The sequence below is a fragment of the Ptiloglossa arizonensis genome, chromosome 9, assembly GCF_051014685.1.
Source record: "Ptiloglossa arizonensis isolate GNS036 chromosome 9, iyPtiAriz1_principal, whole genome shotgun sequence".
Classification (NCBI taxonomy): Eukaryota; Metazoa; Arthropoda; class Insecta; order Hymenoptera; family Colletidae; genus Ptiloglossa; species Ptiloglossa arizonensis.
Window position 1 is genome coordinate 16,423,060 of NC_135056.1, and position 27,302 is coordinate 16,450,361.

Sequence of the window (27,302 nt, forward strand, 5' to 3'; positions counted from 1 at the left end):
CGTTGAAACCGTGGCCTAATTCCAGAAAACGAAGCCCCGGAGGCGCGGCGAGGAGGACAACACCGCCGCGCGTACGTACGCGTTGCATAAAACGCTATCGACGACCAACGAAATTCCCTCCCAGGTGGTGGACGAGCGGTTTAGGCACCACTCGCGAGCCGATAGGAAGCCGCGAGAAGCGTGAAATCGGTACACGTCGCCGACAACGTTGTGTATACCGAACGGATCGATCGATACGCGGCCATGCTCGCGCTGATAAGCCGACGAGCTCCCTGATAGCCCGACGACGACCATTGTATCCGTTCGTGCGGGCTGTTTAACCGATAATTACCGCCACGAAAGCGTATCGGGTGTTCCGTGTTCCTGAAAATTGAACCGCGGACGCCGACCACCGGATGAACCCTTTCGCGCCCTTTGATCGACTACGCGTTCCAAACGCACCCGAACCTTTTCGAACGTTGCCGAGACCGCGTTCCAGGTACCTGTTGCTCTTTGTGGGCCGCGGCGAGGAAAAATGCTTCGCTACGGGAAACGGAGAAATTTAGAGCGCTTACAATGGATGACTCCTCGGGTCGGGAGAGACCCGGTGTAACGTGTCGGTTCGATTATTTGAAAGCGAAAGTACTTCACTGGAAGGAAATACTTTCGAAGGAAATACTTTGGAAGGAAATACTTTGAAAGGAAATACTTTGAAAGGAAATACTTTGAAAGGAAATACTTTCGAAGGAGATACTTTCGAAGAAAATACTTTCGAAGAAGATACTTTCGTAGAAGATACTTTCGAAGAAGATACTTTCGTAGAAGATACTTTCGTAGAAGATACTTTCGCAGAAGATACTTTCGAAGAAAATACTTTGGAAGAAGATACTTTCGAAGGAAATACTTTCGAAGGAAATACTTTCGAAGGAAATACTTTCAAAGGAAATACTTTCGAAAAAAATACTTTCGAAGAAAATACTTTCGAAGGAAATACTTTCAAGTGGGTTGTTATTTAATTTGATGGATGATTCGTTGATGCGTCTTTGTGTATTTGTATCTTATGGAGTAGTGTTGCTACAAAGTAGTAGTTATATTTTTAACTTAGGATTGTGGGTAAAGAATGAAGTATAATGACGATTGAATTGAAGTTTCTTGCGAAGATCTTGGAAAGTAGAGCGATAGTAATATGTTATAGGGAATGTTGATAAAATGGATGACTTTGACGGTATGTTTCAAGGTCGTCGAAACCGGTGAAGCGTACTCGAGAGTAATGAACTATCGTTGGTCTTTCAAAGGTGCGAATTCTTCGACGAATTTCAACACGTAGGAGAATTTAGGAGCGTATCGTTGATTCGTAAATTCTAACGCGAAATAAGACGCAGTGTGTCCCACCGTGTGATTCTCGCGGCAATCGACGTGTTAAATTCCAATCGAGAGAGTGAAATTGGCACTGGAGGTGGTATTTATTAATATCTCCGATAGAAGGCGAGATTGCAGTTTATCTGATTAAATACCTGCGCTGGCATCGACGGTAGATTAACTTGTTACGATAGCTCGAGGTTGGAGCATTGCTCTACCAATCGGGAATAGAATTCCTCGAAACGAATTCAGAGCGTGTCTCCAAGGATTTAATTTACGTTATAGAAGTGTATCGTTGTTGATTTCGTTTACCCGGTTGCTGTCCACTTTACTCGCGACCTGTCCGTTTAAATCTGGAACGTTGCGTGGGTGTTTCCATCGAACGGTGGTTCAACATTCGGGAAAATCAGTCCGGAGGACGTAGCGTGAGAACGAACGGATGAAAATCAATCAAGGTCGCGATTACGTACGGAAGAGGCGTAAAATTATCCGCAATTGTATCGAACGTTGTCGTTTCTTATTCCTCGGTTCGCGAATATACGCAATTATCGCGTTCAGTGTTTCTTCCGGTCTCCTTCCGCGAACGACGTGGGGGAAAAAAATTCCCTGGAAATAAAACGAGCGTCGCGTTCAAACATCATCGGGGAAATATTTGAAAACACACACCACCCTCTGTGTGTTTTACCGCGAAAGAGGAAATATCGCGACCGTAGCCCCTCCGAAAAAAAAACGAGGGAATAAAAGTCGAGCTTTGGAACACGGTTCGTCGCTTCGGTTACCCGGCTGAACAGGGGATGTCGTCCATTTTGCGGTCGGGGACCATCAACGTCACTCATTCTCCGAGAAAAATATCAATTTTCCCTTTACCCGATAAAGAGGAGGGAGAAAAGAACAACACTGACGCGAATTCATCGAAGAGGTGCCTTCTTTCTCGTTGGTTCTTTGATGGTCACTTTACGTCCCCTCTGGCTCATTATCGTTGGAAAATTATGTCGTTAGGTGGACGATGAGATTGATTCGATTACATATCGACGACACTCGGGCAACTCGATACCAAACTTAATCGAAAGGATGGGAAGGTATCTCGCGCAGGTGTCGATTTACGTTACCGATACTTTTGTAAATATATCGGTATTATATAATATAGAGGTACGAATATCGTTAGACGAATTTTCATTGCTCCTCACTTCGACGAAGGAAAAAGAACGCAATTGTCACGTTACTACCGATAGCATCGATATTGACTACGTCTACGATAATCAAGGGTGAGTAACCTTGTCCATATTCGTATATTGGAACATATTTTTTTCGAAAGTATTTCCTTCGAAGGTATTTTCTTCGAAAGTATCTTCTTCGAAAGTATCTTCTTCGAAAGTATTTCCTTCGAAAGTATTTTTTTCGAAGGTATTTTCTTCGAAGGTATTTTCTTCGAAAGTATTTCCTTCGAAAACATTTCCTTCGAAAATATTTTCTTCGAAAGTATCTTCTTCGAAAGTATCTTCTTTGAAAGTATTTCCTTCGAAAGTATCTTCTTTGAAAGTATTTCCTTCGAAAGTATCTTCTTCGAAAGTATCTTCTTTGAAAGTATTTCCTTCGAAAGCATTTCCTTCGAAAATATTTCCTTTGTGGCGGCGCTACCCACGCTTGCCACCAGAGGGAAACTCACCACCAACCGTTTCCCGCAAGTTCCCGTACCTGCTCCGATCGGTATATATACGATCTCTTACCGATCTTCCAATGTCCCGGCGTATAAGGCAGGGCCTGCTAGGATGCCTTACTGACGAGTCCACTAGCAGGCCTGGGATGAAACGCTTCTCCCCACTCCCGTTCTCCTTCCTCATACATCTTCAAATTTAGAGGCGCCAATCTTCGAAAATATTTCCTTCGAAAGTATCTTCTTCGAAAGTATCTTCTACGAAAGTATCTTCTACGAAAGTATCTTCTTCGAAAGTATTCTGTTCGAAAGTATTTTCTCCAAAAGTATTTCCTTCGAAAATATTTCCTTCGAAAATATTTTCTTCGAAAGTATCTTCTACGAAAGTATCCTCTTCGAAAGTATCTTCTACGAAAGTATCTTCTTCGAAAGTATTTCCTTTGAAAGTATTTCCTTCGAAAGTATTTCCTTCGAAAGTATTTTCTCCAAAAGTATCACAAAGAAACCCTTGCATAACCTTTCCAAAAAGAAAATTCAGCGTTCGCGTAAACAGTGAGAACCTGAGTCAGTGACCTTGACGTTGATCGCAACCGCGTGTTATCGAAACTTGAATCGCAAGACGAGGGGTTAATTCCAATCGCTGGAGCCCGTGGAAACGGTTGCTGCGCACAAACACCAGATCTTATTAAACGTTTCGTTGCTCGTCGCGCGCTAAACGAAAGGGCACCGGGGGAGAATTGGTTCTATCGTGCCGACAAAGGGGAGAGAAGAGAGCCGCTCAGCGACGAAACGTTGCTGTCTCGTCTCTCGTCGTATAAATCGTGTGCTCTATCCGCTCGAGGTTCACGAGAGGTTGATCTTCGGCACCGATCGACTGTCATTCTCGCGAAAAAATACTCGCGAGGAACGCTCGGCTCACCCTGTAGGCAAATCGGCCGTAAACCTATGGTGCACTTAACCGTATCGGTTGCGATTTCATCGAACTTCGGCCGTTCAGGGTTTTTTCATAATTTATACTCCCGAGCAGATACCTCCGTTCCGAGCAATTAGACCGAAAGCGATGACACACTTTCGATACTCGTTGGATTTTCGCGCGACGTTATTTTTTTTCACAGTTCCACGTCGATCGTTAACGACCACTTGAAACAGTTCTCTTTCTTTCTTGGTGGTTATATTTTTTCTTAGACTTTGCTTCTCTCAAAAGAATTACAAAGTGTTATCCACGTGTTCTTGGAACGTAGATCTCGCCAACTATCTATAACTATCCAACAGAACGATCGATTCAGTTCGATAGGACAGATTACACAATGGTGGGTTTGTTCGGTTAAATATTTCTGCGCGTGTTTACACTGTCACGATTGTTTTCTACAGACGAATAAATCGAACAAATTCTGTACCATGTGTCTCTGTTCTTTTTTCGGAGGATATTTCTTTAAATTCGAGGTTACTCGAAAATGGTACCATGGTGCTCGAAACGTTCGCATCGATGTTGTAGAAGATACGGACAGTCAATGCGTAGGTATTCTACGATGTGGGTCCACAGCGAGAATCCACGAGCATCGTAGCCTTCGCGTCGTCACTTTGACTCGCGATCCTACGAAGCGGTGACCGTACAATGGCTCGTAAACAATAGAGCAATCGCGGCGACAATCGCCGATGCGTTATGAAGTTTCTTTGCTCCAACAGCGACGCGTCGATGCGTTTCCATGGGACGGTCACGGTCCCCATTGTTTCGCGCAATTTGTTCGCGACTTTATTTACGGCGCTGTGACATGGTTGGAGTTGACTGAAGAACACGCGAAACACAACAGAAGAAGTTCATCGACGTTGTAATTAACTTTTTTGGTTTCGTTTTACGAAACGTTAATATTCCGTTGATTCGAGTCGCTAGCTTGGTATAATTTTTGTATCATTTTGCTCCAATTGGTATAATTTTTGTATAATTTTGCTCCAATTGGTATAATTTTTGTATAATTTTGCTCCAATTGGTATAATTTTTCTCGAACGCGAAAAATATTTGGAGTCTTTCATACAAACGGAAATTACACCTTGGAACGATAGAAGAGTTAATTTTATTTCGTCGCGAATAATGAAAAGAACCTCGAGGCGACACGTTCTCGCGCAACCTTTTAAAGTTACCTTCGATTGTTTCGCCCACAAGTCTAGAATTTTTTTACGGGAAAAAAGTGCTTGTTTTTCCAGCTCGTTAGACTCGTCCCGATAGGTACGAGTAGATGGGCGACGAAAAGAGGAACGAAGGGATGGTCCTTTGAAATTGTATAATCCACGATGGAGGGAAAAAAAGAAGAAAAGAATTTCGATTCGTTGAACGGTTCCGCGAAATGGAACGTATCCGTTCTGTATATCGCGGATCGATCCACCGTGAAAGGAAAAACGTTGGTTCGCCCGGTCGAAGGGAGAAAGCAAACAGATCCTCGTTGTCGAGTCGCGTAGCGCTCCACGCGGCAAAATCCTACGTACGGATTTATCTCCCGGCTGAAATTCATGCGCGTAATTGCACCAAGGAACATAATTAACGCTAGAACTGCCACTTAACTTGTTTCGAACTTTGTTTTAAAATTACTCGATTATTAACGGTGCCTTCGTCTACAATATTCGTGGATAATTAGCAAAGTAGACAACCAACGATACTCGTAAATTAATTCCCTCTCCCCCTCCCACCATCTTAGAGGATACGCGCGTTCCGATACAAATAGTTACACGTTCACCGGTCGTCAGTTGCGTTAAGACGCGACGCGCGAGAGTATCGCGCGGGAGAAAGAATCGACGATACGCGATTAATTTCCTGTGTTTTACCCCTTGATTCGTCTCGTTGCGGCGTTCCAGTCGCTTCCTTCTCCTTTCTTTTTCCTCCCGTCCTCCTCATCTCGCGAAGGGTAATATTAACCCCGGGGGCGGTAGCAGGGGGGGAGATAGATAGTAACGAGCACGCCACGCTACGCTGCAGCGAGCGTATAAATAGTAGGTGGTCGAGAACGGGGAGTAGGGGAGGGGAGGGGAGATAAAAAGTCACGTGCAGTCAAAGAGCCGACAGAGATGACGAGAAGGATGCGTTCTGATGGAGATTAAACGCTCCGGGCCCCCGGGACGATCTCCTGGCAAGATCTCGGAGGAAGTACTTAAACCTCCGCGGCCGCGTGTAAATCATACACCTAACCGCGTAGCGTTCGTTCGTTCCTCCCCTCTGGTTTACGAATAAGTCGCCTGCTCGCTCGTTGTAAGTACCAGCACGCGATCGGTGTGGCGCTATGAGTCAGCACCGGTGGAAGAGTGGGGGGTGGTCCCCACTGCGCGTGACAAATTGCTCGCCATTTTTCCCGAGACCCGCGTGCTCCACGGAATTATCCGAAATTCGCCGAGGCCGTTGCGCAGCGCGCGCCGCGTTCTTTGCCCTGCAAACAAACGAGAGCGAGACGCGGCGGGACTTTCGAGTCACCGGCGACGACGATCGAACGTCGCTCGGCAGACTACGAAATCCGTGGAATCGTAAATTTTATTTACGCTTCCCACGAGCGAAAGCACACGCGGTGAAATGTTACGAACGAAAAAGCCCGCGAAAACGTCGCGCGTACGAAACTCGAGCACCGATCTTCGTAACTGGTTACGAATTCGAACGCTTCCCGCGTTTACCGAGAGCGAACGTGATTGGCCGAGCAACGCTACCGGCACGAGTGTCGGACCCGAACGTACGAAAGATCGTACATTTTTCTAATGTTCGTACCCTTGGAATTTATTAGAATTAAGTTTGTAATTTGGATGGATGAACGAACAAGGGTTCGTTTCGGGGCGATACTGTGTCGCGAAGTAATTTCAGAACGCGGGGGAACAATTGATCGCAAATTATCGTAATACTCGTAATTCGATAACAGGGTAGGTAGGCGCGAGGTGATTTTAAAGCGCGAGGTAACGATAGACGACGCAAATTGTCGTAATATTCAATAATTGTGGAAATACGCAGATCGATGAATATCTGGCGTCACCCCTGTTCGTAATAAGAGTAATTTCAATGCGTGCTGGGACTAGATGGCTCTATTTAGAATTTACCACTTCAGTGCCGACCTTTCAAACGTCGACCCTATAACACGAACGTTCATTATGGCTAATAATTTATGCGATAACATGGACTATTTTCTCGGGCTCGTTGAACTCGTTCAAGCGTTCTGTCCTCTCGGCTATCTTAACTTGATTAATTTATTTGCGCGTGCACTCATCCCGTAATGTATTCCTCGGTTCTTTGTTACTACTTTATTTTATTAATTCCGTTCCTGGTATCGAAGCGCACCGACCGCTGCGGACGATGCAAATATCGTAAACTAATTGTACGATATCTCGTTCGTAACGATGTTAATCGAAACAACCGATGGAATGATTATTCTATCGCGATCTTTACCGTTAAATGTTCCCATCTCTGCGAGGTTTCGTTGAAATTCAATTTCAACGCGCGAAGATTTGTTTCGTTTTCCTGGATGGAAAATATTCTCGTCTCCTCGGTAAAAATTACTATTAGAAACTATCGACGGTTCGGGCAGCTTTATCCAGGGACGCTCGAGGTTCGACGAATCGTCTAAATTTAATTTTTCATAAACTTCTCGACTCTCTTCCTCTCAATAATAAATAACTTCGAGTATCGTTGGGTAACTATCCAAGTTTGTCCGTGCACATCGATCAGGCACTGATAACCTTTCGAGTGGCGAGATTGGATCACGAACGACCCGATATCCGGTTTTCGAGGACTCGAGAGGAAGCAGGCTCCGCGTTTAAAGGATCGTAGAGATACCGTGGAAAGGTTCCACGTTGAACAAGATGCACGAAGTTGGCTACGGTCGTACGACCGTTCGGCCATTACGGCTTTTCTCAATGAACGTACGACGAAAATATCGCGCCGGGACCGGATGACGACCGAAACCATAACGTATTTTTGTCATCTTCTTGACCCCCTCTCTCACCGCGACTCCTCCTCTTTCTCTCCCTCTCTGTCTGTCTCTCTTTCGTGTCAGTCGCCGCGGTGCGCGTAGAAAAACAGGAAATACTTTTTGCCCGTTGACAGAAAACACGAGCGAATAAACCGGGACGCAGGAACGCGATCTCTCGATTATTACGCCGAGAGGCAGCTCATTCTTTCTGAACCCTTGATCTCCACTGAATATCGTACGTATTAAATCATAACAAAGCGCGCGCAGTCGTAACGAGCGATATATTTTCTACGTTCAACTTGAGCCTCTTGAACTCCTCCAATGCGCAGATAATATTTCCACCGAAGCTTCTTTGAATTCGATTGAATTTTCTTTGAAAGGAAATCCCATTAATAATGCCCCGCTGCTCGCGCATTTAAGATATAAAGGATAGTTTGTTACGTACGCGTTACCGATACCCTCCCTATCGGAATATTCAATAGAGAAAATGTTCCTTTCCAACGTATCGACCAACGATACACCACTGTTCAAACATTCAACGTACGAACGATAATTTATTGAGTAAAATCAAGCAACGTCCAATTACCAACGAATCGAACCTTCGATTCTCCAACGTCGTACGTGGAACGTTGCGCGTCTCTTTTTATATCGCCAACCGATGAATTACGAATGATCAGCTTTTGCGTTTCCTACGCCCTCGTGGTGGATTATTACGTTCACGTTTCTTATCGACACGTGAATTAATAAATAACCGCGCATCGGCGTACACGGTGAGCCTTGTACACGTAAACACCGTATGAAATTTTTAGATAGCGGGCTATTTGAATAACGTGGATTCCTTTCGCCGGAAATCGAATTTCTCGTCGAAGAAAGTTCCGAGCCGAGATCCATCGGACGTTCCGCTGGAAATATTATCCGTTAAGGAGTTTAAGGGGCCGAGAAATTCAATCGTCGATAAATTTCATCGTGCACGTTCGTTTGTTAGGTAAACGTTATCCTCGTCCCCTGGTACCTTTCGCGGGTGAACGCGCGACGAACGAATTTTCATTCGACGAAATCGAACGGGGGAAAAAAATCGAACGAACTCGACGATAAGCTCGAATCTCGAGGAAAGTGGTTTTTTTAATTCGAATTTACTTTCTTCACCTTCGACGATCTTAATAATCTTAATAATCAGTCTCGTGCACACAAATACACGCAGGCGCGTATCTCGTTTATTCTGGCACAATGAACGGTTACACGTTCAAGGATTTCGCGATACTCGATACACGTAACCGGCGCGCGATTTAGTTGAGCGTGAAATTGATCTCTCTATTTCTCCTTTGACTCGGTAATAGGATATAAATAGAAATTAGACGCGGCTACGCGGATCGTTAATGGAAAAATTGAGTTGTCAGTGGACACAATGCGCCGGAGTCGTGTGACAAAGTTACCAGTAACGCCATTGTGCACGTTGACAAGTTAATTAACCGGGACGGAGAAAAATTGAAAAATACTTTTACCGTGCCGCGATCCGGTATCGATCTGGTTTCTTCAAATCGCGTTAATTCGCGGAGCTCATAACGACGCGATGACGTTACCTTTCGATTACGAGAATCGAACGCGCGCATCCTCGAGTTTAACCGCGAGAGTCGATAATGAGAATTCACGGGTATCGGAATAATTGAATAAAAATAACATCTCTGGCTTGATCGATAGTAAAAATAACGCACGTCTATCGCGATCGATGATAGAAATGCAACGCTTTTAGCGTTATCGTCTCTCGATGGTAGAAATTCTTAACGCGCGTAAAAATAAACGCAAATAATTCTTAACGCGCGTGAAAAGAAACGCAAATAATTCTTAACGCGCGTAAAAATAAACGCAAATAATTCTTAACGCGCGTAAAAATAAACGCAAATAATTCTTAACGCGCGTAAAAATAAACATAAATAATTCTTAACGCGCGTAAAAATAAACGCAAATAATTATTTCCTCCGTTGACGAGGTTCCGAAGATCGGTGACCAGTCCTCGATGAGAACTTGGCGCGCGTAAAAAATAATCGAAAGTAACAATGACCAAGATTTTCTTCGTTCCGTGCGTTCAGTGGAGCAGTTTCGTCGATATATTTTAAACCACGAAACAAAAGGATCGCGAGGCTCCGAGGTCTCGCGTTCACGCGCGACGACGTTAGCGCGAACTCCGATGACGGGCGGTTCGTGCGGTAAGCGTTGTAAATAAACGATCGCGTAAATTTAAACGCGGCGTGTGTCGCTTTATTTTCGCGTCGGTAGAAATCGTTAGCGGCACTCGGCGGCCTATCGACCCGTTGTTTAATTATAGGTAACGTCGCGGATCATATATTTTTAAACCGAAAACATTCCCGGGCGACGGGAAGTTCGGCAATGTCAACTTTGATCCAACGCGTAACAAACGTTGCGAATCGCGCGCCTAAGTATAGGTGCGAAGTTATTCGAGCCACGTTACCGGGGAGACCTACCTCCCCCGGGTTCCGCGAACGAAACTTTGAAATTACCGCCACTTGTTCGGACCGTGTCGGACCGCGAATTCGCTAACGAAGCGGTCGGACGCGAGCGAGCGAGCGAGCGCGCCCGCGCTTCTTTAAACGGCGAACAGAAGCTTTAACGAGAAAATATCGCGGCCTGGCCGATTCGGGTGCATCGCGGTGCGTTATCCACCGCCAAAGAAGGCGACGCGAGGGTTCCAGAGCCGTTTTATGAAAAATTACGAGACGCAATTACCAGCGTTGTCAAGTACGCGAAAGAACGAAAGAGTGAAGCACGAGAGAGGGAGAGAAGGAACTAGTGAAGCACGAGAGAGGGAGAGAAGGAACTAGTGAAGCACGAGAGAGGGAAAGAAGGAACGAGTGAAGTACGAGAAAGGGAAAGAACGAGAGAAGCACGAGAAAGGGAAAGAAGGATGAGTGAAGCACGAGAGAACGAAAGAACGAATGAATAAAGCACGAAAGAGCAAAAGAACGTGTGAAACACGAGAGAACGAAAGAGCGAACGAATGAAGCACGAGAGAGGGAAAGAAGGAACTAGTGAAACACGAGAGAGCGAAAGAAGGAACGAGTGAAGCACGAGAGAGGGAAAGAACGAATGAGTGAAGCACGAGAGAGGGAAAGAAGGAACTAGTGAAGCACGAGAGAGGGAAAGAACGAGTGAAGCACGAGAGAGGGAAAGAAGGAACTAGTGAAGCACGAAAGAGCGAAAGAACGATGAGTGAAACACGAGAGAGCGAAAGAACGATGAGTGAAACACGAGAGAGCAAAAGAACAAATGAATAAAACACGAGAGAGCAAAAGAACGTGTGAAGCACGAGAGAGCGAAAGAACGAACGAGTAAAGAAAGACAGAGTGTATCTCGCACGAAAGAGCGATAGAGTGAAAAGGAAAACGTGTAAAAGAGAGAAAGAGCGATAGAGTAAAAAGGAAAACGTGTAAAAGAGGGAAAGAGCGATAGAGTAAAAAAGAAAACGTGTAAAAAAGGGAAAGATCAGAAGAGCAGAAGGGCGAAACAAACGCGACCGAACGCGCAATCGCGGCGATATTAAACGTTTTTCCGCTTTGGTCGGCGCCGCTCGCACCCGAAGAAATCGAACAAGGTACACAGAGGCGGCGAACTCGGCCCGCTCCGAGGAGTTAAGTGCATTTTGCATAGATATTGTCGGTCAAATGAACGACTTCCGGCCAGCTGTGGACCTCAGATCCCGCGATCTTCAATCGTCGGTGTTGCGAGCCACCCATGGTGGTTCCACGCCGCGATAAAAAAAAAAAAAGAAGCACCGTTACGATAACGTGCCCGTTCGCGTGGTTTCCCTACTAATTTCGAGCAAATTAGTCGAAAACGATGATCGAGCGATACACCGACTTCGTTAGACGCGATATTCCCTCTTAATTGCCCGGCTCGATGAGAATTACCGTTAACGAGACTAATATGCAAGGGTATCGATGTATCTCGAATTAGCTTTTGCCGGTCAATTACAGCGGAATTGTTTACCCACCGGGTTTTAATTATGAATTTTTTAAGCCTAGTTGGAACGTCGAACGGTTCGAGATACAAAAGTAACACGGGAGGCTGGTGAAACAATCTTTGGTATCTTCGAGAATGAGATCTCGGGAGGAAAGTATTGCAATTTTGAAAACGCGTACAATTTTCCACGAGAATTATTTAAAACTCGACAAGAGTGACGCGTACGATATCGACGTACTTCGTAAATCGTTATCGAGAAGACGATTTATCACTGGATGCTGTAAATTGCAGAGAATACACGGGAATTATCGAGTAATTTGCGTGGATAAATTTAATGGCGCGTTTGTAAAACCAACGAGATATTAACAGGGTCCGTTTCGGAGCGTTTCGATTCTCGATACCGCGTATCGTTGCTCCAGAGATACAGATGATTCAAAACCGAGCACTTACGAGGGTATAAACACGAGACATATCAACCGTTGAATAGTTTTACAACATTTCACACCCCGTATAATCAAACCACGATATTAAATTGAATCGAAATCGCTATATTTACCGATAACGTTACACGATACTTGCACTCGGTGTCTGTTTCCCGTTATCCTCTTCTAGCCATTATTTTCGCAATTTATTATAATTAATACCTCGATTAAACGCGGCAGGATGGACGGATAGATACGATCCGGTACGCGGGAGAAATGAACGTTCACGAACGAACCGGGCACGGTGTTAGATATCTCCCTCGTCTTCCGTGAGTTGATTTTCCTTGATCGATCGGATCACGGCCAGTCGGAAGAAAAACGAGGCTCGCGTGTATCCCGGTGAATTCAGGATTAAAGGCAATCTCCGTTCGGAGGGCAATTAGAATGAGGCAACGGAGCGTCCTCTCGAAGGAGGAGGAGGCGGCGATCTTTCCAGCGAAACCGTCGATTTCTCGGGAAGGAATTTCGTTAACGGGTGTAGAAAACTTCACCTATTCTCCCTCTCGTAACGTCGCAGCCACTGGTACCTAGGCTGTGACATAACGCAAGACAGTGGCCGGGAGACGGTGAGCAGCGTCGTCGTTATCGAAATCGGTTGTAGCGAAAGTTAATGAGCGCGTGTTTCGAGTAAATTGGACACGCTCGCCCGATTCCAGGCTTCGGAATCAGCCGTTTGGAACTTTGTGCATCGGATAAACTAAAGCTCCCCTTCGTTATCGCTGCTTTTCGACCGTGCTGCTTCTGTACACAAAATCAATTTAGAGCCGCTCGAGCGAGCGAGCGAACGACAACTCCGCGCGTAGGAGCGACGAGAAAATTAAATCAACCCTATGATCCTTTGCCGTACGAGGATTTAATATCGAGAGGTCGAAAGACGACTACCTCTCCTCGCACTTTGATCGGTTAATCAATTTTTCCTTTCATTTTAGCGAGGATCCAGCAACTCGATCGCACCGTGATCTTGAGCGTTTCAATCGGTGACTATTGTGAGCTTTTAAACAGGTCACTAGTGGGTGCTTTTAAACGGGTCGCTATTGGGGCTTCTAAATGGGAGATTATTGTGAATTCTTGGTCACCCATTAACGATTCGATTCCATCGAAAGCTACTACTCCGTTTTACGAGTGATTGATAACCACGGTCATCGCGATTTAATTCCAACGATCTCGCCTCGCTAACAGCTTTAATCGTTGTTTAATTATACGTTCGGGGAACTTTCCAGGTAAATTTACGCAGCTGCGCTGCACGTCTTCCTTGTGGAAAGCAGGCTCGGTTCGCGGCTTTATCTTTTATCTCGTTACAATGTAGACACAAACGTCTATTTAATGTTTCCCGGTTATCGCCGAACGACGTTCTAATGATATATAAATTACGCGTGTCGGGCCACGCCACATCGCGTGTACAGTTCTTAAATTGCAACGATAATCTCACCTGACTCGTATCCCGGAATGTTGTCGAATAATAATTTCAACCTAAACGAGTGATTAGGTAATCTCGTAGCTGATCGTTCGATGGTACTTGGATCGAGGCGCGGTAAAATTTCACCTTGATCCGATCTGTTATTAGAGCCGCTCGTAAACATTTAGTATACTCGTACTTCGCAACCGCGCGTTGTTTAAAATAAATCTCGAAAGGTTTATCGCTCTCGGAAATATGCTTCTCCGCTCTCGAACGCGATACTCGAACAGCGCGCGTAATTATTGCCCGAAATTCAACTCCGCGTTGGAAATTTACCGTTCAATGGCGTACAGTTAATCGGTTTTATTACTCGGATCTTTTTCTCTGTCTAGTAGTACCATTGTATATATTTTTTCTCCCGATTTGGCGGGAAACGAGTCCTCTGTTTCAGCGCGGTCGAGTCGTCCACGCGATTGTCCAAACAGTTCCGTTAGAAACGAAAACTTTCGTTCGTTTACGCAACCGGGATCGAATTTCTCCTCGACTTCTCCCGTGCTCAACGCGAAGGAGGATTAATTATTCCCATTGGCGGGTCGGTCCGCGGCGCTCGAACGTTTTCGTTTCTCCTTTATCGCGGCTCGTTTCACCGGGACGTGTGTGAGTGCTCCTTTATTGGGCCTGTAACACCGGGGCCTGATGCAACGAGCCGCGAAGGCGTGAGCCGCGTGGGCGTCAGCCGTGCTCTCCTCGTGCGCTCGCGCTCACGTGCACAGAGTGTGGGTGAACGAATGTAAGGGGTGCATGGAAACATTCGTACACCTGCACCGTGACGAGTCGTCCCACCGACGAGGGGGCGATGGGAGGGGATGAGGGAGGGGGAGTGGGGACCCGGATACAGCGTCTCCGTCGAGAGCGTCGAGTTGGACCAAAAATGAACGCGTTTAATCGCTACCACCCCGGGGCCACGTAAATTTTCACGCTGTCAATATCAGAAGCCGGTTCCCAGATTGCGCGGAGCTCGATCGATAGGCTACGCGAGACACAGAACCAATCGGTATCTCGGATTAATCCGAGACGAACGAGAGGGGAACGTGACGTGTAAGAAACAGGGGGATTGAGCTTTGGTCGACACGTTTCTCGCGACATTTTAAAGGACTGTGGAGAATTCCCTGTCAAGTTGTCGTAAAAATTGGGTTAATCGATAAGAGAGGGACGAAATGTGTAAGAAACAAGGGGGATTGAGCTTTGTTCGAGGTTTTTCGCGACATTTTAAAGGACTATGGAGAATTCCCTGTCAGGTTGTCGCAAGAATCGAATTAATCGATAAGAGAAGGACGAATAAGCGTAAGAAATAAGAAAGATTGAGTTTCGTTCGAAATTTTTTGCGACATTTTAAAGGACTGTGGAGAATTCCCTGTCAGGTTGTCGCAAGTGCCGGATTAATCAATAAAAGAGGGACGAAAAGGGTAAGAAACAGGAAGGATTGTGTTTTGTTCGAATTTTTTCGCGACATTATAGAGAGCTATGGAAAATTCCCTGTCAAGTTGTCACAGCATCCTCACGAAGCAGTCAATCACTGTTTCTCAATCTCATTCTCCATTTATAGAAAGTACAAAGCGTGCTCGTGTACATTTTCAATCCGTAATAGATTATTCGATAGAATTTTAATAGTCAGTTATTAATAATTAATTTTTCATCGTAGGAGATTTTTCTGAACGTTGGATGAACCGAGATAGGAGCAACCGAGACCGCGCGTCCATCACGGTTTAAACTAGACACAAACACGCTCGGTATACACGCTCGAAAAATAAAACCTGTCTACGAAAAGAACATGGGTGCACTTGAAGTATTTGATATCTCCTTAAACTATTTTTAAATTTAAACGCACGGCGGAATACGTTCCGTCGGATTTTTAAACGGTTGCGCGCACGGGGGAACCGAATACGAGAAAAATGTTGGTAATTGAAAATTTAACGAACGCATAATATTACGGTTTGATTTACCAGGCGCGTGAAATTTAATTTCAGCGTTCCGGGAATATATAGAGGACGTGTATTCAAAGAGTAAATATTGCGGTTTAAAATCAACGTTCGCGTTAAAATTGATCTTTCATAAATATTCGCGTTCGATCGTACGTGAAATCGAAGCGAGTCTTATCGCGTTCGTAAGGAGTTCTGTATCAATTGCAACGCAAAGCTTCTTTCGCGCGAGGCGGGCGCGCAAGAGGAAAAAAGAGAAAAGAAAAAAAAAAGAAGAAAGAGAGACGAGCGATAAAAAAGACTCTCCCGCTGTTGAATATATTACGATACACCCGACACAATACATTTTTTTTCTCCCCTTTTCGGTATTTCAACTCTCCTGATAGCAACTCCATTCTGGTTGTCGCCCGGAGCGTAATGCACCCCTTATACCTCGGCACGTCTCCGGCAAACGCTAATTTCTTCAGATTCCGAGCCGGCTCGTGTACGGAATTTCTTTTCCCCTGGAACGAACCTCGAACCCGATACCGCTGAGAGGATTCTGCGCTCGATTCCCAAGATAGACGCGTAGTTTATAGACCTAGTAAATGGATAAATATACAGGTTTACCCTTCCCATAAGAGGCAATCACCAAGTTACACACTCGTGTTTGTTTTCGTCCCCGATATTATGACATCCTCGACAATCGCAACGGCATCCGAGTCGATCGATTGTTTAGATATTAATTGCAATTTCAATTAACGACCACCCACCTACGCGTAAACGTACAATAATACCATTTTAGTCTCGAGGTTCCCGCACGCGTTCGATTGAAAATTATCAAACATTGATCGACCAACGTTCGGCGTTTAATTTGTTTCGTTTGAAATTGAAGTCTCGTCCATATCGCGAATTTTCCGCTCGGATCGTAAGAGCCAATTCGCGAAACGAGAAGATACGAAACGAGTAGATACGAAACGAGAAGATACGAAACGAGAAGATACGAAACGTAACGTTTCGCGAGATCGAACGTTCGGATGTTAGGTGACACCCGGTACGTGAAAAGGAACATAACAGCTCACGTGGGCTCACCTATCAGCCTTTCTCGTTCGCCCATGCACATTACGCACACGCGTGCGCGACATGAATAACGCACGACCCGGTTCGCGATCATACAAGCATATTCCTTTAAGAGAGGTTTAAAGACCGACAACCGGGAACATTTCGCGCGAACACCGCTCTCCATATACGCAGCGGTGGTGTTCACGGTTTTCGTTTCATCGGTGACAATTTCAGAACGCTGTTCGCACGGTTTTCTGGCGCGAAACGAGTCGTTCGGTGTAATTTCGGAAATACTATCCGTGGACACGTTTAACGGTGGAGACGTTTATGAGAGCGCGTCGTACAGATCTCTCGTGAAAATTTTCCAATGTGAAATAGCGGTATCGCGAGAACCTATAAAGAATCGCCATTGAGTGACGTTCACGGTACGAGAGAACCCTTAAATTGCGTTTCTATAACGAAACGCGTAATACCGGTTACCATCGGTGGTTTTCAAACGTTTTGGAAATTGTTATTTGAATCGAAAATAGAAATTTTCATTTTTTAAGAACGGACAAATGTGTCAACCAACACGAGAGACGCGTTATCGTAAACTCGAATGCTCGACGCGAGAAATTCATAGGTAAAATAATAATACCGATAGAAATAGACGTTCGAGTTGTCCCCTTTCGATCGTAACACGCTCCCACCATATGTCAGGCGCCCTACTTTGGACAAGCCAGGTTCGTACAATACGAACTCCTGATCAATAATGAAATAACCTTTGTCCAAAATTCTGTTAGCCAATTCTCCCCAGCCTTCTAACGCAGACGCGCGATTAAATTGTTACAGAATAAATTACCCGTTTAATTAACGCTAAAATAATTCCCGACCGGTAAGTTATTATAAAATAAATCAATTACCCGATCAATTTACGCTAGAACAACAACCGACCGCGCTAATTCCCAATAACGTAAATTCATTTTTCGATAAATCCACGGTAAAGTGGATCCGCTAACTAAATCGTTAATTGTTCAATCGTATCGCGGTAAACAACGAATCGAGCCGTTCGTCGTTCGATGGAATGAAAATCGAGCTACGCGACCGTTTGTAAATAACGTTGACAACGCTTTGACGATACATCCTCGAGGTCGATTTTTCCATCCGCGCGCGCGAGCAGGATGTTTCCGCGCGATATTTACGCAAACGCGGTCCTAAATCGCGCACGATTCAAGGTAACGCGGTGAGGTGCGCTCGGTCAGCCTTCTTCGCCGAGCCGAAGAACGAAGGCATTCGTATTTCAGACACGAAACGCGTTTGAAGTTCCTCGAAGCCAGATCTGGTCCGCGGATCTCTGCACACCGAGTGCATACGGAACTCCTCTCCCCCCACTCTCGCTCGCCGAGCGCGTTCTCTCTCCCCCCACTCTCGCTCGCCGAGCGCGTTCTCTCTCCCCCCACTCTCGCTCACCGAGCGCGTTCTCTCCCTCCATTCACGCTCACCGGGCGTTCTCTTCCCCCACTCTCGCTCACCAGGCGTTCTCTCCCCCCACTCTCGTTCATCAGCCGTTCTTTCCCCTGTGTATCTCTCTCTCCGCTTTTTTTTCTCACCGCTTCTCTCTCTTTCTCTCTCTCATTGCTTTTCTCTTTCACCGCTTTTCTCTTTCACCGTTTCTTCCCTCCCTCTCGTTCCGTCTCCGCGTTACCTTCGACTTTCGCGCGTTCCCCGCGTTTTTTCCCTTTTTCGGTACCCGAGCCTCGTCATTATCTCGTTTCCTCTGTTTCTTTGCGCGCACAGTTACCACCAGGGGCATACCGTGCCTTTTCGGGGGCTGTTCTCTTACGCCAACCCCGGGGGGATCGAGAATCCCCGGCCTTTCGGGACCAGGAGAGCGAGGAGTTTCCGTGTTGCGACGACGAAGGAGAGGCGTTGTTCAATGCCGCATTCGAGTTGTCGGATCTGCGTCTTCTGTGCGCGGCTGCGGACGCCGAGGACGCATTGTGTTCTTATCGCTCGTTTCAAGTTCTTCTAATTAAGTCTGCCGCTTTCCGAGCAAACAGAATCGGTTCGCCATCGGGGAACGAACGAGGGAGGGGGAGAGGAGGTGTTTTTAAGTAGAAACAATTTTGAAACTCCCCCGAGGTTTCCCCCGTTGTTATCTCGCCTCTGTACCTCCGTGTTAAGGCACCTTCTTTCGTTCCTTTCGAAAGCGTTCTCCTTCGTTGAAACGAATCCTGGCATCTCTTTGAAGATCAAAAGTGGAGTCGCTGGGTAACCGGGAATCCCTACGTCGAGGACACTCGGATTCTCGGATGTATTTCTGCGATCAATCTCTTTTGTTCGAACGAGGATAACGTTTACCCTGATTAAGCTAGTCGATTTATAACGGGTGTTCTTGCAACGAGCGATATCTCAAGGACCAACACCGAATTGTACGAGAAAACAACGACGAGTAATCGCACTGTATATATATACACAGTGGAATCGCTGAATGATCTCGAGAAAGATGGCAGCGATATTCGAGTGGAGGAAAAACAATGGAAAAATATTCGCATCGATGTACCCACGTACGTGGATTCCGGTTTGATTTTATTTACGAGATACGGTGAGTTTCGCGTTCCAATCATTTTTCCAGCCGGTGCTGCGCATTCGTTGAATTTTTACGCCCGAGGATACTTAAAATCCGTTGTACGCCGAGCGAAAATATTGGCATACTGTAACGTGAAATCGAACGAAATGATTTTTCAAAAATTCGAGGCACATCAGGGCTCATCGATACAATCGTAACATTGCGACGTATCTACGCATGTATCGAAACGCAAGATAATCGTTCGGAGCGAATTCCCTGTATCTCAGGAATATAATGGGAAAAAAATATATTTTAAACATTTTTTTCCCATCGTTTATTATTATTTACTCGATAAGAATCACCCGGTACGTTCACTGTCGCGAAACAAGGAAACGTTAGACGTTTCGAATCCGAGATCTCGGTCGAAACACAATCTTCCCGATGTTCCCAATTGTCTCTCGTTATCTCCTCTCCTCCCTGTTTCTTCGCGTTTTGGCCGCCTGTGCTCCCTTTGTTCGAAGAAATCGAGAACCTCTTTGGATCGAAAGCAAAGGAGCACCAAGTTCCCCAAGGATTTTAAGTGGCGGAACGTGCCATTGAAAAATGCATCCGAGATTTCGGTACGCCTTTTGCGCGCCACCGAATCCTTTATCGCTGACAAGGTCCCCCCTCTTGATTAATCCGACGATTTATATTTCGATCGTTCACCGAAACGACACGAGACATCGTTTCGAGATGAGAAATTCGGCGAAACCTTCGATTCGACTTCCTGACGGTGGTTCGTTCGCCTCGCGAGCCGGCACGCACACGGAATTAATGAATTTCAATCGGCCAGGACTAATTTATGGATCGTACACGAGTCAATAAAGCATACTACTTTCGAATACACCGGGTTTACTTGTTAAAAACATTCCCCGGGCATTATCCGGGAAATGTCCGTTACCGAATACCAAATTAACGCAACGCTTAAAATAACAGGCGAAATCATGGCGATGATTGATACCTCCGTTCGGACGTAACGTGTACCAGGCAAAATCCGCTACACGGATCTAACGGGTCACGCCGAAAATTTCATTGCATACTCGAGCATAAATCCAACACGGAACGTAAAACCAACGTACACGTTCACCCCGACCTTGTTTTCGCGGTTACGAACTTTACTACAATCCTATGAATATACATCAAAAGCGAACACGTTTTCGACAATTCCATCTGTAAACGAACGATGCCGCGCGAAAACATTGCGTCACGGTCGGTCAAGGGGGGAGGGAATAGAATCGTTTAAAAAACAAAGAATTTTCGCGTTCTAGATTTCTAAATAAAAGAGAGCAACCTATATACTTTGCGGAACTAAATCGTAAAAAATGAGAATCTGAACAATATATAAATATATATATAAACTTCTACCATTGTTGGAATATTTCTTTCGCGTTTGAAATATTCTTTCTCGAGGAATGGACAAAGCTTTGGGAAACACCTGTTTAAATATTATTCGTTTCTTTTCTCCTACGGTATCCGTGTTCGAGAAACCACCGTGTATAATATCACTCGCGGAGGGGTGGGTGGGGTGGGGGGTGGGGATTTTAACGCTGCACGTTTCGAATTCTGCGAAATCAGAGGATTCCCCTTGCCTCGGACCCAGTTAGTGTTTCATACCTGGAGCTCATCCGCGTCATTATCTTGTTCCTCGTGCCCGTGGGGCGGATTTATTCGATACGGACGCGTGTCAATGAATTAACGAACGACGGACACATCATCCGTTCGCGCTCGCTGTTGATTTTCCAACGTCAAAGAGGCGGTAACTCGAGCCTGTCTCGCGGCGCGTATTATATTTTTGACGAAATTTCAGCTCCGCTCGTGCTCGGGGGGATCGCTCCGCTTGGTTAACATCCGATTCGGACGTGGATTGCGATTATGTATCTCGTGTCTGGGATACACGAACGCTGTCGAATCATCTCGAGTGAGACGGATCGAGCAACGAAGTTCTCTATTCGGTAACTCGTTGCGCGTTACGGACAGTGGAAAATTATTAAATATCAACGGTCGACGATCGTACGAAACCCACTCTCGATGATTTTCAACAGTTTCGAACGATCACCGATAGTTCGGGAACAATTATCGACGGTTCTCGATACTTTGGAACGATTTTCAACAGTTTGGGAACAACCGTCGATGATTTACGATAGTTTAGGAACAGTTATCGTTGGTTTCCAACAGTTCGGTGAACTATCGATATTTTTGGACAGTTCTTTGTTTCTAATTTGTGGAGATTGAGAGCGTTGATAATTTCGTGTACTATCGATTTTCAAACGGTTGTTTTGTATAGGATATTCTTATGAATTTTTGCACAGTACGGATTTGTAATAATGATGCGTTATTCGAACGTGACGCGTAGTTTGTAAATAAAATGAGTAGTGAAAAAATGGGGTATATTTTTGTGCAAATATTCCACCGTTACGTTACGTATCGCATTTCGTGATACGCGATAATTGCGAGGCAATGAAAATGAAAATGGAAATGCATCGAATTATTTTTCATCCCCTTTTCAGCACGATTGAAATATTTTACGAATAAAAACGTCGTCCTTCTGTATAAGATAGGCGAGATATCTCGTCCAGGGAGCCCCGCGAGCGACATTGTGACGAGATATCTCGTTCTTGGTAACGAAAGGGTTAATCCTGGGCGTTTATTGGCTCTAATCTCAGCAAAGGTTGGACAACAATTCCTCAGTTTTCATTTCGTGCATTCGTCAGTTGTCCGTTCGTTAAAACGAATTTCTATCTGCATATTATTTCTGACAAAATTTCAGCTCGCTCTCTGTCGGATAATCTTTATAATCTTTAAATGCATACGAACGCAGAACTGCGACATATTTATTTCTCGTTCACGTAGATGTTAATGGGTATTAACGACGCGTTTGGAAAATTTTCGACGATTTTCATATATTTTCCAGCCGATTTCTGCACACTATGACAAGTAAATTTTGTTCAATTTCGTTCATAATTCTCGAAAGTATCCTTTTTTAAAAATTAATTATATATCAGAAATTACTCAACATAGACAATTACAAATTCACAAATGATCTTCGTTCGACCAGTTATGTAAATTATTTTCTCAATTTCGTATACAACAGTCGAAAGAGCCCTTTTCTAAAAATCAACCATAAATCAGAAATTACTCAACACAGACAATTACAAATTCACAAATGATGTTCGTTCGACCAGTTATGTAAATTATTTTCTCAATTTCGTTTACACAACAGTCGAAAGAACCATTTTTTTTTAAATCATCTACGAATCAGAAATTACTCAACATAGACAATTACAAATTCACAAATAATCTTCGTTCGACCAGTTATGTAAATTTCTCTCAATTTCGTACACAACAGTCGAAAGAACCCTTTTCTAAAAATCAACCATAAATCAGAAATTACCCAACACAGACAATTCCAAATTCCAAAACGATCTTCGTCCGACGATTCACGTCCCGTAAATTTCACCCAGAAAGATTCACCGACGAAAGGTATCGTGTGAGATAATTTTTGTCAATTTTTCGTTCGAAACTTTCGCGAAATAAGTACGCATCGAAGCGTTAAGAACCGATCTCTGAACGGTAGTTGGAACCACAAAGCTGTCGAACGATCGCGAGAGAGAGAAAGATCGAGCAGGAACGTTCTCCAGTCGTTAATCCAGCCCGTTTATTGGCTCTAATCTCATCGATGGTTGGCCAACGATTCCCCCGTTTCCATTTCGTACGATCGTTGATTGTCCGTTCGTCGAAACGAATTTCTATCTCCTCGCTGTATATACAGAGGGGATAGAGGTTACACGTTGCATCATCGGCGTTCGAATGATTTACGTCCCGGTCCGGCCGGCTCCATTATTTCGCGTTTAAGCGGCCGTTCGGTGCCGGCGAATGTTTATGGTAATAAACGGAGCTCATCTTCGTATAAATAGTTACGAGCAGCCTGGAGATAGACGCAGCCTCTTCGTGCAGGTATATACGCTTCCCGAGAGTAGTTCTCGCTCGGAGAACGCCTCGTGGCACCATGGCGCGGAGTCTTCGCGGAGGACGCGATAAGATAAGAGGATCGAATTTACATTAGCGTTACGCTCGAATATTGAATCGCTTCCACGTATTGTCGAGGAAAGTTTTCCGCTACGAAAACATCGGAGTCACTGCTTTCTTCGTTCGTTGATTTATTCGCCGAAAGAGTATCTACGATGTTGCATTATTCGCGGTATAATGGTTTCGCGTACTGCTTGAAATTCGCGGTAAATAATAGTTTCGAAATATGTACATACGAAACTAAATACTCGGAGTTTCGAGTGTTAGGGCTATGTATCTTTACCGGAGAGGTATTCGAGACACGGAAGTAATTGATACTCGGGTGAGTAAACAACGAAACGATCTGATTTTTCGTTAGACGGAGAACTCGGGACTGGTTTCTTCGAAATAAAATTTCCCCTAGAAATGGGAATTCGATGTTCGTTGATGGGAAAACGATGAAACTCTCGTTGCCGGATCGCGACCAGTTGTGTTACATTTTCAATACCGAAGTACCATTGATCCGTAATGCGTTGCATTATTCCCCGTCGGTGTGATTTAATCTTTCGTTGCGACACGACACGGGAATCGAGAACACTATGAGATAAAATTACTTTCCGTGTACGGTCGGCTACGAAGAAAAAGAAAATCCCCCCAATTACCGGAGCACAACGAGAGATATCGCCCGGGTAATCCCTTCTTTCGCGCTTTCGGATTCCGTATGAAAAAGTGACGAAGGAAATCTCGCTCCGTTGGATCAACAGTATATATTACCGGGAAAGGAGCTCGCCGAGGAGTGTGTCGTAAAATTGGCCGGACGGTCGACGCGTGTAACTGCACACAACTGCATACGACTGCATACGACTGCACATAACTGTACACGAATGTACATAACTGCGTACAATTGCATAGAGCTACACACAATTACATATAACTGCACACGACTGCACATAATTGCATACAGCTGCATACGACTGCTCATAATTGCACACAACTGCACATAACTGCACATAACTGCACACAACTGCACACAATTGCACAGAACTGCATACAACTGCATACAACTGCATACAATTGCATAGAACTGCACACAATTACATATAACTGCACACAACTGCACACAACTGCACACAACTGCACACAACTGCACACCATTGCATACAACTACACACAACTGCACATAACTGCACACAAATGCACATAACTGCATACAATTGCATAGAACTGCACACAATTACATATAACTCCATACGACTGCACATAATTGCATACAGATGCATACGACTGCTCATAATTGCACACAACTGCACATAACTGCACATAACTGCACATAACTGCACATAACTGCACACGACTGCACACGACTGCACACAATTGCACACAATTGCACACAATTGCACACAATTGCACAGAACTGCACAGAACTGCATACAATTGCATAGAACTGCACACAACTGCACACAATTGCATACAACTACGCACAACTGCATACAACTGCATACAATAGCATAGAACTGCACACAATTGTATAGAACTGCATACAACTGCACATAACTGCACACAATTGCACACAATTGCACAGAACTGCATACAATTGCATAGAACTGCACACAACTGCACACAATTGCATACAACTACGCACAACTGCATACAACTGCATACAATTGCATAGAACTGCACACAATTACATATACCTGGACACAACTGCATATAACTGCACACAAGCGCATAAATCGTCCCTCCCGTTCGATCGGATAACGAAGATTCGCTCCGTTATCGCGTTTGTCGTTTACCGGGCTCGTCTCGTGGAAAACAAGCCGTGAACGCCAGTGGAACACGGCACGCGCGCACGAACGAACGAACGAACGAACGAACGAACGAACGAACGAACGAACGAACGAACGAACGAACGAACGAACGAACGAACGAACGAACGAACGAACGAACGAACGAACGAACGAACGAACGAACGAACGAACGAACGAACGAACGAACGAACGAACGAACGACGCTGTTTTAATGAAAAGATCGCATACCGGGAGTGCATTAACGTCCACTCTCGCTCCGGTTCGCCGGGCACGATTATCGGTCGTTGAAATAATTACTGGGGTGCAAGTGCAGCGAGGGACAAAAAGCCTGACCAAGAAAGGCAACTAAGCGAGGTGTAATTTATTTCGAGCCGGCTGACCGTGCCACCGACCGAGGCTTATTACCGCGTAGCGCAAACACGAGTTCGAATTTAATTCTCGGTCAACCGATAATTCCCTCCAGACGCGTTTTTCGTTCCCGATACCCGCGCTCAGCGCAACGCGTTACGTCGCAACGTTGCCCACGGGGACAAACAAAATATTCCGTTCGATGTATATTTAGGTGGTCCCGCGAAACCTACGGTGGAGAAATACCCGACTGATATGTATCAAAGCACGAGAAAATTGCGTTTAATTTCGTCCCGGAGTACAAATAAAGCCACGATTAACCGTTTCTCCGAGATAGCGAGTTTCCAACCGGACGTGTCCCCGCGATAACCAGATTTGCGAATTTCTATCATTTGCCGTTTTCGACTTCTGGTGCGTGAAACACGGGACCGATGGTGAGATACGAACGCGGTTTCGATACCGTCGATGGAATTAGAACCGAAATCGATAACCCTGTATTCGACAATTTCGAGAAATAATATATTCCGAACGCGCGATGGAATTACAAACCGTGATTTTTTCCAAACTCACGGTTACCAAACGTTCATACCCATTCGGAAAAATTATTCGTGTAACGTGTCCCCTTGCAACGCGTCGAGGCAACGACGATTCTTTTTCTTTTCATTTAGAATTCGATGAATTAATAAGAGAAGATAGAGAGGATCGCAAGGTGAACGCGTTACGATCACAGTTTCGCGATACGTAAGGTTATCGCGTGATCTATCCAGAGAAGAAGTGCTTGCGTTGCAAGAGTACGTGGTTTATAGTCGCGAATAGAAATTTCACATTATGCAATTCTAGTATGGATGTTACTCGGGAGAAATTATTTTACATTATGTAACCAATGTACGCATAGATACTACTCCTGAGAAATATTATATAAGAAATATACATATTCTACGAAATAATTCTACGTTGTACGACCGTACGCAGATATCGTTCAAGAGAGTTTTACATTGTCCAATAAATACGCGCGGGTATAATTCAAGGGAAATAATTTCACGTTACGCGAGAAACCGTACTATGGGTTCACCGTGTAACAATTTCACATTGTACAACAATCGTGTCTAGCTTTTGCAAGAATTTCTTCTCGATAAGTAATACCTGGTCGACGCGGTGCTTGTAAATTGATATCGGTATTAAGAAGTACGTCATCGGTTCCGTCGGTCGGTCGGTACACGGGAAACGCATCCTACGAGTAAAAGCGTGATACATACCTCGTGGAAAGGAAAATGTATATTTTCTCGGGGCAATAAGAACGTAGAGAAATTTCTCGCTGGCGTCTCGGCCGTTTCGGAAGCTCCTTTGACGTAACCAGAAACGAGACTCGCTTCCCGGCGTCGTTCCCGCGAACGTGCAATCGCGTCTCGATCGAATGTGATTTATTTAAAACCACTGATGTCACCGATGGAAGCACGTTCGAGATTCAATCTTTCGGCGACAGGAGGAACGAGGACTCGCGTTGTTCGTGGCGAGTGGATCGAGTCGTTCGCTCGAGAACGATATTTACGGTTTATTGTTCCACCGGTTTTCATGGGCTCGCGGTAATTCGATATTACCCACTCGGTCGTCCTCGTACGTTTATACGAAATTATGCAATACGAATATTACCGTGCGTGCGCGGTACGCTTTTTATGTAATACACTTATTTTTGTACGCGTATTGGATTCTCGAGTGTTTCGTATAAATAGTGCTAGCACACATTTCGGCGTA

The 27,302-nt window shown here is 45.0% G+C and overlaps 1 protein-coding gene across 1 annotated transcript in view; it reads right to left on the reverse strand.

Annotated features, from left to right (window-relative positions):
* Kank (KN motif and ankyrin repeat domain-containing protein 2 kank) overlaps positions 1–27,302 on the reverse strand; it is an 83,124-nt gene that overhangs the window by 39,085 nt on the left and 16,737 nt on the right. The gene's annotated exons all lie outside the window — the stretch shown is intronic.